This window comes from Hyla sarda, chromosome 12, assembly GCF_029499605.1.
Source record: "Hyla sarda isolate aHylSar1 chromosome 12, aHylSar1.hap1, whole genome shotgun sequence".
Lineage (NCBI taxonomy): Eukaryota > Metazoa > Chordata > Amphibia > Anura > Hylidae > Hyla > Hyla sarda.
The window spans coordinates 69,732,927-69,745,083 of record NC_079200.1 but is presented as its reverse complement, the minus strand read 5'-3'; the positions used below and the strand labels follow the sequence as shown (position 1 = coordinate 69,745,083).

Here is a 12,157-nt window from a genome sequence, read left to right as displayed (position 1 = left end):
ATGATTATATGGGGTGAACTACATGTCCCAGCATCTCCTGCCCGCCCGTCATAGCACAGCCAAAGACAAATCATCACGGTCAGCTCCCGCGTCTCGACACCCAACTTGCCTACAACTTTGAATGGAAAATGCATGTCCCCATGAAAAGCTATGTGGCACACAGTGTAGGATCTGCAGGGCCTGGGCTGGGACCGCGGAGAGAAAAATCTAGTGGGGCCTTCTTTAATTTTTAGTCTAGATAGCAAGGAGGTGAATGGATCCCTGGTCTAGGTCACTGAAGGAACTATTGTCTGAATCTCCGGTCGTCTATGGCACTGAAGGGGTTAATGTCAGAATCTCTGTTGGTCAAGGCGTTGAAGTGGTTAATGACAGAATTTCTAGAGGTCTAGGGCAGTGTTTCCCAACCAGTGTGCCTCCAGCTGTTGCAAAACTACAACTCCCAGCATGCCCAGACAGCCTTTGGCTGTCTGGGCATGCTGGGAGTTGTAGTTTTGCAACAGCTGAAGGCACACTGGTTGGGAAACACTGGTCTAGGGCACTGGGGTGGTAAATGTCTTAATCTCGAGTCTAGGGCACTGAAGGAATTGTTGCTTGAATCTCTGGTGGTCTAGGGCACTGAATGGGTTACTGGCCAAATCTTCAGGGGTCTTGGCCACTGGAGGGGTTAATATCAGAATTTCCAGTGGTCTAAGGCACTAAAGGGGTTAATGTCCAAATCTTCAGTGGTCTTGGGCGCTGAAGGAATTATTATCTGAATCTCCAGTGGTCTAGGTCACTGAAGGGGTTAATGTCCGAATCTTTAGTGGTCTAGGGCACTGAAGGGGTTACTGCCCAAATCTTCTGGTGGTCTAGGGCAGTACTGCAGATCATACAGGGACTACAGCACTCGCTGCAGATCATACGGGGACTACAGCACTCGCTGCAAATCATACAGGGACTACAGCACTCGCTGCAGATCATACAGGGACTACAGCACTCGCTGCAGATCATACAGGGACTACAGCACTCGCTGCAGATCATACGGGGACTACAGCACTCGCTGCAGATCATACGGGGACTACAGCACACTGCAGATCATACAGGGACTACAGCACTCGCTGCAGATCATACAGGGACTACAGCACTCGCTGCAGATCATACAGGGACTACAGCACTCGCTGCAGATCATACAGGGACTACAGCACTCGCTGCAGATCATACAGGGACTACAGCACTCGCTGCAGATCATACAGGGACTACAGCACTCGCTGCAGATCATACAGGGACTACAGCACTCACTGCAGATCATACAGGGACTACAGCACTCGCTGCAAATCATACAGGGACTACAGCACTCACTGCAGATCATACGGGGACTACAGCACTCGCTGCAAATCATACGGGGACTACAGCACTCGCTGCAGATCATACGGGGACTACAGCACACTGCAGATCATACAGGGACTACAGCACTCGCTGCAGATCATACAGGGACTACAGCACTCGCTGCAGATCATACAGGGACTACAGCACTCGCTGCAGATCATACAGGGACTACAGCACTCGCTGCAGATCATACGGGGACTACAGCACTCGCTGCAGATCATACGGGGACTACAGCACACTGCAGATCATACAGGGACTACAGCACTCGCTGCAGATCATACAGGGACTACAGCACTCGCTGCAGATCATACAGGGACTACAGCACTCGCTGCAGATCATACAGGGACTACAGCACTCGCTGCAGATCATACAGGGACTACAGCACTCGCTGCAGATCATACAGGGACTACAGCACTCGCTGCAGATCATACAGGGACTACAGCACTCACTGCAGATCATACAGGGACTACAGCACTCGCTGCAGATCATACAGGGACTACAGCACTCGCTGCAGATCATACAGGGACTACAGCACTCGCTGCAGATCATACAGGGACTACAGCACTCGCTGCAGATCATACAGGGACTACAGCACTCGCTGCAGATCATACAGGGACTACAGCACTCGCTGCAGATCATACAGGGACTACAGCACTCGCTGCAAATCATACAGGGACTACAGCACTCACTGCAGATCATACAGGAACTACAGCACTCACTGCAGATCATACAGGGACTACAGCACTCGCTGCAGATCATACAGGGACTACAGCACTCGCTGCAGATCATACAGGAACTACAGCACTCACTGCAGATCATACAGGGACTACAGCACTCGCTGCAGATCATACAGGGACTACAGCACTCGCTGCAGATCATACGGGGACTACAGCACTCGCTGCAGATCATACGGGGACTACAGCACTCGCTGCAGATCATACGGGGACTACAGCACTCGCTGCAGATCATACGGGGACTACAGCACTCGCTGCAGATCATACAGGGACTACAGCACTCGCTGCAGATCATACAGGGACTACAGCACTCACTGCAGATCATACGGGGACTACAGCACTCGCTGCAGATCATACGGGGACTACAGCACTCGCTGCAGATCATACGGGGACTACAGCACTCGCTGCAGATCATACGGGGACTACAGCACTCGCTGCAGATCATACAGGGACTACAGCACTCGCTGCAGATCATACAGGGACTACAGCACTCGCTGCAGATCATACAGGGACTACAGCACTCGCTGCAGATCATACGGGGACTACAGCACTCGCTGCAGATCATACGGGGACTACAGCACTCGCTGCAGATCATACAGGGACTACAGCACTCGCTGCAGATCATACAGGGACTACAGCACTCGCTGCAGATCATACAGGGACTACAGCACTCGCTGCAGATCATACAGGGACTACAGCACTCGCTGCAGATCATACAGGAACTACAGCACTCGCTGCAGATCATACAGGAACTACAGCACTCACTGCAGATCATACAGGGACTACAGCAATCGCTGCAGATCATACAGGGACTACAGCACTCGCTGCAGATCATACAGGGACTACAGCACTCGCTGCAGATCATACAGGGACTACAGCACTCGCTGCAGATCATACAGGGACTACAGCACTCGCTGCAGATCATACAGGGACTACAGCACTCGCTGCAAATCATACGGGGACTACAGCACTCGCTGCAGATCATACGGGGACTACAGCACTCGCTGCAGATCATACAGGGACTACAGCACTCGCTGCAGATCATACAGGGACTACAGCACTCGCTGCAGATCATACAGGGACTACAGCACTCGCTGCAGATCATACAGGGACTACAGCACTCGCTGCAGATCATACAGGAACTACAGCACTCGCTGCAGATCATACAGGGACTACAGCAATCGCTGCAGATCATACAGGGACTACAGCACTCGCTGCAGATCATACAGGGACTACAGCAATCGCTGCAGATCATACAGGGACTACAGCACTCGCTGCAGATCATACAGGGACTACAGCACTCGCTGCAAATCATACGGGGACTACAGCACTCGCTGCAGATCATACGGGGACTACAGCACTCGCTGCAGATCATACGGGGACTGCAGCACTCGCTGCAGATCATACGGGGACTGCAGCACTCGCTGCAGATCATACGGGGACTACAGCACTCGCTGCAAATCATACGGGGACTACAGCACTCGCTGCAAATCATACAGGGACTACAGCACTCGCTGCAAATCATACAGGGACTACAGCACTCGCTGCAAATCATACAGGGACTACAGCACTCGCTGCAAATCATACAGGGACTACAGCACTCGCTGCAAATCATACAAGGACTACAGCACTCACTGCAGATCATACGGGGACTACAGCACTCACTGCAAATCATACGGGGACTACAGCACTCACTGCAGATCATACAGGGACTACAGCACTCGCTGCAGATCATACAGGGACTACAGCACTCGCTGCAGATCATACAGGGAATACAGCACTCGCTGCAGATCATACGGGGACTACAGCACAGGGACTACAGCACTCGCTGCAGATCATACAGGGACTACAGCACTCGCTGCAAATCATACAGGGACTACAGCACTCGCTGCAGAACATACAGGGACTACAGCACTTGCTGCAGATCATACAGGGACTACAGCACTCACTGCACTGCTGTCCCAGTTTTGTTTGGATAATCATTCCCCCTCAAATTTGAAACCAAGTAATTTTGTGGATTCTGGATGGGTGTCCAGGAGATCAAAATCAGGACCCCTACCAGACAGAAACTTTTATATTATCTTGCTTGATCTTGCATCCTTAGCTTCCAAGTAGGGATCCACCTTTGACACCATCTATTGCCCCTTCTCTTGTAAGGAGACAAATTTTTTTGATATTTTTGACATTTTCTACAGCTCCCAGAGCGGCATACAGCACCGCCTGGTCCATCTCAGCCAATTTCATTGGTCCAGGATCAATCCTCCTAAAAAAATGGATCAATTGCAAACCCATATGAATGCCAGACCCAACTTCAAATGAGTGGCCCATTCAACTATTCTCAAGCAAGAGGCATTCAATCGCCAGCCTGACCTCCTCTACCTGTATCATCTCTGACAAAATGAGTGTAGTTCTCTCTTGGTTGAGGGACAGTTTCAGTTAAAGGGGTACTCTGGTGGAAAACTTTTTTTTTTTTTTTTATCAACTGGTGCCAGAAAGTTAAACAGATTTGTAAATTACTTCTATTAAAAAATCTTAATCCTTCCAGTACTTATTAGCTACTGAATACTACAGAGGAAATTCTTTTCTTTTTGGAACACGGAGCTCTCTGCTGACATCTCTGTCCATTTTAAGAACTGTCCAGAGTAGGAGAAAATCCCCATAGAAAACATATACTGCTCTGGACATTTCCTAAAATGGACAGAGATGTCAGCAGAGAGCTCTGTGTTCCAAAAATAATTTCCTCTGTAGTATTCAGCAGCTAATAAGTACTGGAAGGATTAAGATTTTTTTAATTGAAGTAATTTACAAATCTGTTTAACTTTCTGGCACCAGTTGATTTAAAAAAAGTTTTCCACCGGAGTACACCTTTAATAAACCTTTCAAGGATCCTGTTTTATTTTTTTAATTTTTTATTTTTAAACTGTAATATTTATTTAGATTTTTCATAGATACAGTCCAAACATGGGAAGTAACATAGAAAAAGTAATAGAAAAAGTGACATAAGGGCATAAGCCCAGAAATAGGTCACAGAAATATAAAGCAATAACAGGCAGACAAGAAGTCAAAATGAACCATAAGGCACGAAAGCCCCCTCCCCAAACGATAGCCAGGGAGGAGATAGAGTATGCAAATATCCGACTGCCAGTTGACATAGCTAAAAGAGCATATTAAGCCACAGATAAGGGATGGGTAAGGTAGGAGAAACAAATGACATACCAGACAGAGACGAACAAACCACAGAAATGAAGTAGGGAAGAAATTAAGGAAAAGGGGAAGAGGAGGAGAAAGGAGGGAAAGAGAAAGCGAAGAAAGTGAATAATCAAGGTGGTTGTCTATCAGAAAAGCGATCCCAGGGTTCCCAAACCGTTAGAAACAAGAGGATAGTGTTATTCAAAGAAGCCGTAAGAAACTCCAATGACCTAATCTCACGTATCCAAATGAGCAGATCAGACTCAGAGGGTGGAAGAGTTTTCCTCCAGCATCTTGCGATAAGGGTTTTAGCAGCCAAAACTATATGCATAAACAGCTTAAAAGGTTTCTTAGCCAGAGTGGGGTATGAGAGGTGAAGAAGATAGACAAGTGGATCTAGAGGAACCTGTACACCCAAAGCCTCATGCACCAATCACTGAACCACAATCCAGTATGCCCCTATAAGAAGGCACGACCAAAATATATGCAACACCGTGCCCAATCCCACTCCACAGCGCCAGCACTGAGGGGGAATGTCAGGGTTCAGTCTGTTCAATAACTCCGGAGTGTGATACCAACCCATAATTAGCTTATATTGGGTTTCCTTGTAAGCAGTATAAATAGAGGCCTTAGACGCCCTCTCCCAAATGATTTTCCACTGAGGAAGAGAAATAGAAGCATTAAGAGCAGTCTCCCAGCGCCCCATGTAGCCATGTGACACCGGAACACACGCAAGAGGTTGGAGGAGAAGAGAGTAGATATCAGAAAGAAGGCCCCTTGTCTGAGGCCCTCCACGGCAAAGCCGTTCAAGCCCTGTCGGCAAGAGGACTGTCATAGAGCCCACTATAGTCGACATAAAGTGCCTCCGTTGTAGATAATGGAAGTGTTTAGACAACGGGAGATCCCAACGGAACTGCAACTGTTCAACGGACAAAAGAGAGCATGTAAGAGGATCAACAACATCAGCCCAACAAAAAAGTCCCGGGACCCCCACACCCGCACCATCACTGATGACAGACCAGAGGGAAAGTCAGGGTGGTAGAGAAAAGACCTAAGAGGAGAGGGAAAAGAGGACAGATGGAATTTCATAGAGCAATAACCCCAGCAAAGGAGATAGAGTAGTAATGGAGGCCAGAGGAGACCACAAAAGCGTATTAGGGTGATAGGGTGCAAGCCAAAGCCTTTCAATTTGCATCCAGTGGCTATATGCGTGATAGGATGACCAGGCTGCAAGGTGGTGCAGGTGAGAAGCCCAATAATATTTGACTATGTCCGGGACCCCCAAACCAACCAGCTCCCGACTAGCCATCATAACCGACATGGGAAGCCGATGCCTCTTCCTATTCCATATGAAGCGAAAAATGGCCGACTGAAAAGCGCGCAGGGCAGATAGCGGCACACACACCGGCAACGTTTCGCAAAAAAAAATAGTAATTTCGGAAGGTAGTCATTTTCACCACCTCCATATGACCAAAAAAGGAAATATACTGCGAGCACCATTTATCTAACAGGGCCGAAGGCCCCTAAACAGTGGGAGATAGTTAGTAGAGTAAAGGGAGGAGTATTGAGAGGTAAGGTGAACTCCCAGGTACTTAACAGCAGATGGAGACCACCTAAAGGAGAAGTTAGAACGGAGCTGAGTAGAGAGTCAGGGGTAAATTCAGCGGGAGTGCTTATGATTTAGAGAGATTAACCTTATAGCCCGAGACCTCACTGTAGGCCTGAAAGGTTTTGTACAGTTTAGGAAGAGAAATTAAGGGACGGGTGAGAGTAAGAAGTACATTGTCCGCAAACAGGCAGATCTTAGAGTCCCTATCATGCAAGGAAACACCAGTAAAGTCCGGGTCCCCCCTAATCATAGCATCCAGGGGTTCACTACATAGAGCAAAAACCAATGGGGACAGCAGGCATCCCTGACGAGTACCATTAGACAAGGGAAGGAGCATGAGGAAGCTTGAGAGAGGCAGTGGGAGAGGAGTAGAGGCCCTGCAGTGCAGTTAAAAATTACCCGTGATCCCAAATTTCTGAAGGATAGCAAAAAGAAATGGCCACCCAAGTCTAACAAACGCCTTCTCGGCATCGAAACTAAGAATCAACGCTTGTTCGAACCTTCGATTGACCAAGTTAATGAGATCTATTACCCTCCTGGTGTTGGGATAAACCCAACCTGGTCCTTATGGATAAGGGAGGGGAGAAATGAACATAGTCTGCTAGCCAACACCTTTACAAACAATTTCAAATCAGAATTAAGAAGGGCAATAGGACGATAACTAGAACAATCATGAGGGTCTTTACCAGGCTTGGGTATCAGAGTGATGAGGAATGTAGGAAAGACTGCAGGATTGGCTCGCCTCCCATAAAAGAGTTAAAGGGGTTGTGCGCTGCCCTGCCTTTCGGAGCTCCGCTCGCAGCGTCCGGAAGTTCATTACTCCGAACGCTGGGTGCGGGCTTCCGTGTTCGCGGCCGCCCCCTCGTGACGTCACGCCCGGCCCCTCGTGAAGTCACGCCCGCCCCCTCAACAAAAGTCTATGGGAAGGGAGCGGCCGCGAACACGGAAGCCTGCACAGAGCGTTCGGAGTAATGAACTTCCGGACGCTGCGAGCAGAGCTCTGAAAGGCAGGGCAGCGCACAACCCCTTTAAACAGAGGGACAAGCTTAGGCATAAGTGCGGAAGAGAAAGTCTTGTAGTAGAGATATGTGAAGCCGTCCGTCCACGCAGGCAGGGACCTGAGGACCTCCTGAAGTTCCTCCTCTGTTATAGGCGCATTCAAAACTCCTCGATCAGCCTCCGTCAAGACAGGCAGGCCACAGCGGGAGAGATAAGAATCGAGGATAGCAGCCCGCTCCACCGGGTCAGACGGCAATTGGGAGGGAAGGGAGTATAGTTTAGTATACAGTGACCCCCAGACCTACGATGGCCCAGACATACGATAATTTCAACATGCGATGCTTTTGTATGTCGGGGCCATCGCATAATCGGCTATCTGGATAGCCGTTTACAGTGCCCCGTGTGCTCCGGTGATGGTCTCCTACCTGTCCTCAGGGCTCCGGACCGTCCTCTTCGGGATCCCCTACATCGCCGGCGCTCTCCTTCGTCGTCATCATGGCGGCGACGGAGAGCGAGGATCCACGGGAAGCAGAGACGAGCGGCGGGGACACCCCGGGGACGCAGCGACAGCGATGGAGGGCGACATCCAGGGCAGCGGTGACGGGTCCGGAGCGGCGGGGACAGGTGAGTATTACGTCCTATACTTTACATTGCACTGATCCCTCAACATACGATGGTTTCAACAAACGATGGTTCGTTTGGAACGGATTACCATTGTATGTTGAGGGACCACTGTAGTAGTCTACAAAGAGGTGAGAAATGTCAGCCGGGTGGTAATGAAGAGTTCCAGAGGAATCCTTCAAGGCAGAGGGGGATTGAGTAACCGCACGGTCACGCAGGCGCCTGGCCAACATAGTATGGGCTTTGTTGCCCTTCTCATAAAACCGTTACTTAGCAAAGAGCAACTGACGCTCAACTTTATGGAGAGCCAGGTCACCCAGCTGGGCCCGCGCAGCTACCAAGCCTCGTAGGGTTGACAAAGAAGGAGTAGACAGCTTCCAAGCGGGCAATCTCCGCGTGGAGTTCCCTGGAGCGAACCAATGCATCACGTTTGAGTTTAGCGCCTAGGGCGATACAGTGACCTCTAATAACAGATTTATGCGCCTCCCAGAGAACTGCCTGAGAAGAGACGGAGCCCTCATTAGTAGCGAAATAATCCGTGATACATTTCTGAATCGACTCCCGGGAAGACAACGCTTTGAGGAGTGAATCATTCAGCCGCCAGTGGCAAGAGGAAGGTGAGGGAAGGAAAGAGAGGAGGATAGGACAGTGATCAGACAGGAGATAAGCTCAAGGGAGGCATCAAAGAGCATGCACACCATAGGCAGATTGCCAAAAAAGTAATCTATGCGCGTGTGCAGTTTATGGGGATGTGAATAAAAGCTAAAAGAGCGCTCCGTTGGGTGATTTATTCGCCACAGGTCATACAGCGAGGAAGCCCTGATAAACCGGCGAAAAAGCAAAGCTAATCGCAAGGGGGGAGGGGTAGCAGACAAAGAGTGTCGGTCTAGAGAAGGGGAAAAGATGAGATTAAAGTCCCCCCAGAACAGCCAGGCAGACGAAGGGTATTTATGTAATTTAGCAACAACTCTACATAGAAAGGGGATCTGAGTGGTATTAGGGGCATAAACATTACAAAGCAATAGGGAAATACCTCCCAGAACCCCCTCCACAACCACAAAACGCCCCAGGGGGTCTTCTAGATAAGAGGAGGTGACCTGAAGGGGGCAGTACCTAGAGATCAATATAGCAACCCCTGCCACCTTCCTACCTGAAACAGCTGAATAGACTTGCGGATAGAGATGCTGAAGGAATTGAAAGGATCCAGAACAGTCGAAGTGTGTCTCCTGAAGGAAAACTATGTCTGCCTGAAGCCCAATGAGCTCCCTCTGTAACGAACGCCTTTTAGTGGGGGAATTAAGCCCCTTGACATTCAATGAGACACACTTAACCATGGTGGACATATAGGAGGGAAATACAGCCTACATAGACACATAATTACAAAAGCATAATTACCACTAGTGAACAAAATATCCAAAAATACAGGTAACCAAAGCATCGAACAGCAACTGTTAATATTATTAATAATGCTAACATCAAGGGGGGGAGGGGGCAAAACCCCCAGCCATCAGGGAAGTATCGGGGACCGAGCCAGTCCTGGGAGAGGGGCCTCTCAAACAAAAAGGAACTCAAACCATGACCAACATCTCAGGAGGGAGCCCTGGAGGGACCCCCCAGGGCTCGAGGGGATGAAGATTTCCTCTTAGAACCAGCCCGGCGGGGGCTGGACAGCCCGCCAGACAGAAGGCAGTGGAGGAGGAGGTGACATCAAGTCCCAGTCCATCAGCTGAGTTGTCGGCAGATTCAACCTGGAGCAGAAATCAGGAAGGTCTGAGAAGGTGCGTAAGACAGCAGAGCGTCCGTCCCTATGTGCATGCAACCCAAACGGAAAAGTCCATCTGTAAGGCACTTGATGGGAGCAAAGAACAGCCAGTAGAGGTTGAAGCAAGCACCACTTCTGGAGAGTCAACCAAGACAAGTCCTGATAAAGCTGGATAGGAGCCCCATCGAAATTCCTCAGAGAACGGGCCTTGCCCATCATAATAGCTTCTTTAATCCAGAAATCATGTACACAACAAAATGCATCCCGCGGCGCTCCTGAAGCAGACTTAGGACGAAGAGCCCTATGGGCCCTGTCCAATTGGATTTTATGGGAGGAAGGTTCTCCGAGTATTAGATTGAAGATGGCTTCTAAGGTAACAGATAAGTCTTTATTATGGGTTGCCTCCAGCAGCCCCCCGGACCCTGATGTTATTTCGCCTCCCACGATTGTCCAAGTCCTCAACATGGGCATTAAGATCACAGAGGAAGTCCCTTTGAGAGGCAATTGTGGAGTGGAGCTGGGCAATATATCCCCTGGGAGCATCGTGTGCATCCTCCAGATCACCCACACGATCTGAGACATGTTGGAGATCCTTACACATATCAGCTATCTCAGCCCGATAGGCCTCCTTTACTTCAGCGATCAGTGAGTGGAAGTCTTCCTTAGCTGGAATTTGGGAAATAAGCTAGCTCAGGTCAGGAAACACCGAGGAGGGCAGAGGCAAGCCTGAGCAGGGTACCTCCATGTCTGAGAGGGCAACCCAAGAATTAGACACCGGGAGCGATGCAGCGGGCTTCCCTACCACAGAGGGAGAGCAAGGAGCACCCAATGGAGACATGTTGGAAGCCCCAGGCGATTGCATAGCTCTCGGTCTGTGTCTTTGCGGCAAGGGCTGAGAAGATGGTATATAGCAGGCAGCCAGAGGGTCCAAGGAAGCAGGGGAGAGATTCAAGCACTCCTGGGGAGCAGGTCTTCTATGGGAGGGCAGTCCAGAGGGGAGAGTCCAGCACCTTTATCTGGAGGTACAGGGAAGGGGGAGCCTGAGCTGTGAGCAGCAGCTAGATGCTGCAGACAGTGTGGAGATGCAGCCCAGTCCCTCACAAGGGGGCCCCAGGGAGTATAGCAGCCGCCCCAGATGCTGGGGACACTGTCTGTAGGGGAGGCAGTCCCGGGCAGTGAGCTGAGCAGGAGACTCACCACAGACGTCCTCGGAAGCAGCAGCTGCAGGCCCCCGGCGTCTGAGCGCACACACCAGTGTGGCAGGAAGATGGAGGGAGCTGGATGTCCAGCGCAGGCACAGTAACGGAGGTAGGCAGCAGAGGGGACGGCAGTCTCTCCACAGGCACGGAGTGTAGCGGGGAGTAGGAAACAGGGTCGGCAACCCGCAGGGAAGGGCAGGTGTCTGAGCGGGAGCGCAGACCCAGTGCGGGTCCTGAAATGGTCAGGGAGGAGGGTGCGGAGGCCGGGGGTTCCTGCAGATACCTCCGTATGCCTCCCGGAGCAGGGGAAGGCAGCCGGGCGGGGATTGAAGGATTCCTGGACTTGCGGGAGCTCCCTCCCATGGAAAAGCAGGGTCACTAGGGTGGCTTAAGTAGCTGATGTCTGGCCAGCAGAGCGGGAGCTGACTCAATGTGCGCCCATTCCGTTCCGCGTGCCAACCACGCCTCCAGGGATCATGTTTTCAATTAGTCCTGAGACCTGTTTTCTTTTCAATGTCATCTTGCAGTTCTCCTGTAATTCCTTTCTGAAAACAAAGATGCATGTCTGTCACACTGGCACTTCTTCAATGAGGATTTCACTCTAGGGATATCCACATGGCTACCTCCAATTGAGACAAGATGTTCAAGATGTTTCTTTCTTAACCCCATAACCTGTTGG

The 12,157-nt window shown here is 50.3% G+C and overlaps 1 protein-coding gene across 14 annotated transcripts in view; it reads left to right on the top strand.

Annotated features, from left to right (window-relative positions):
• The window catches only part of HCK (HCK proto-oncogene, Src family tyrosine kinase), a 358,121-nt gene that overhangs the window by 264,954 nt on the left and 81,010 nt on the right, over nucleotides 1-12,157 (top strand). The window contains exon 1 of one of the 14 annotated variants that reach the window (XM_056547428.1): nucleotides 86-164. The exons of the other annotated variants lie outside the window; for them this stretch is intronic. The gene's annotated coding sequence lies outside the window, so the exon portion shown is untranslated. Of the gene's footprint in view, nucleotides 1-85; nucleotides 165-12,157 lie in introns of those variants that run through there. 14 annotated transcript variants of the gene reach the window in all.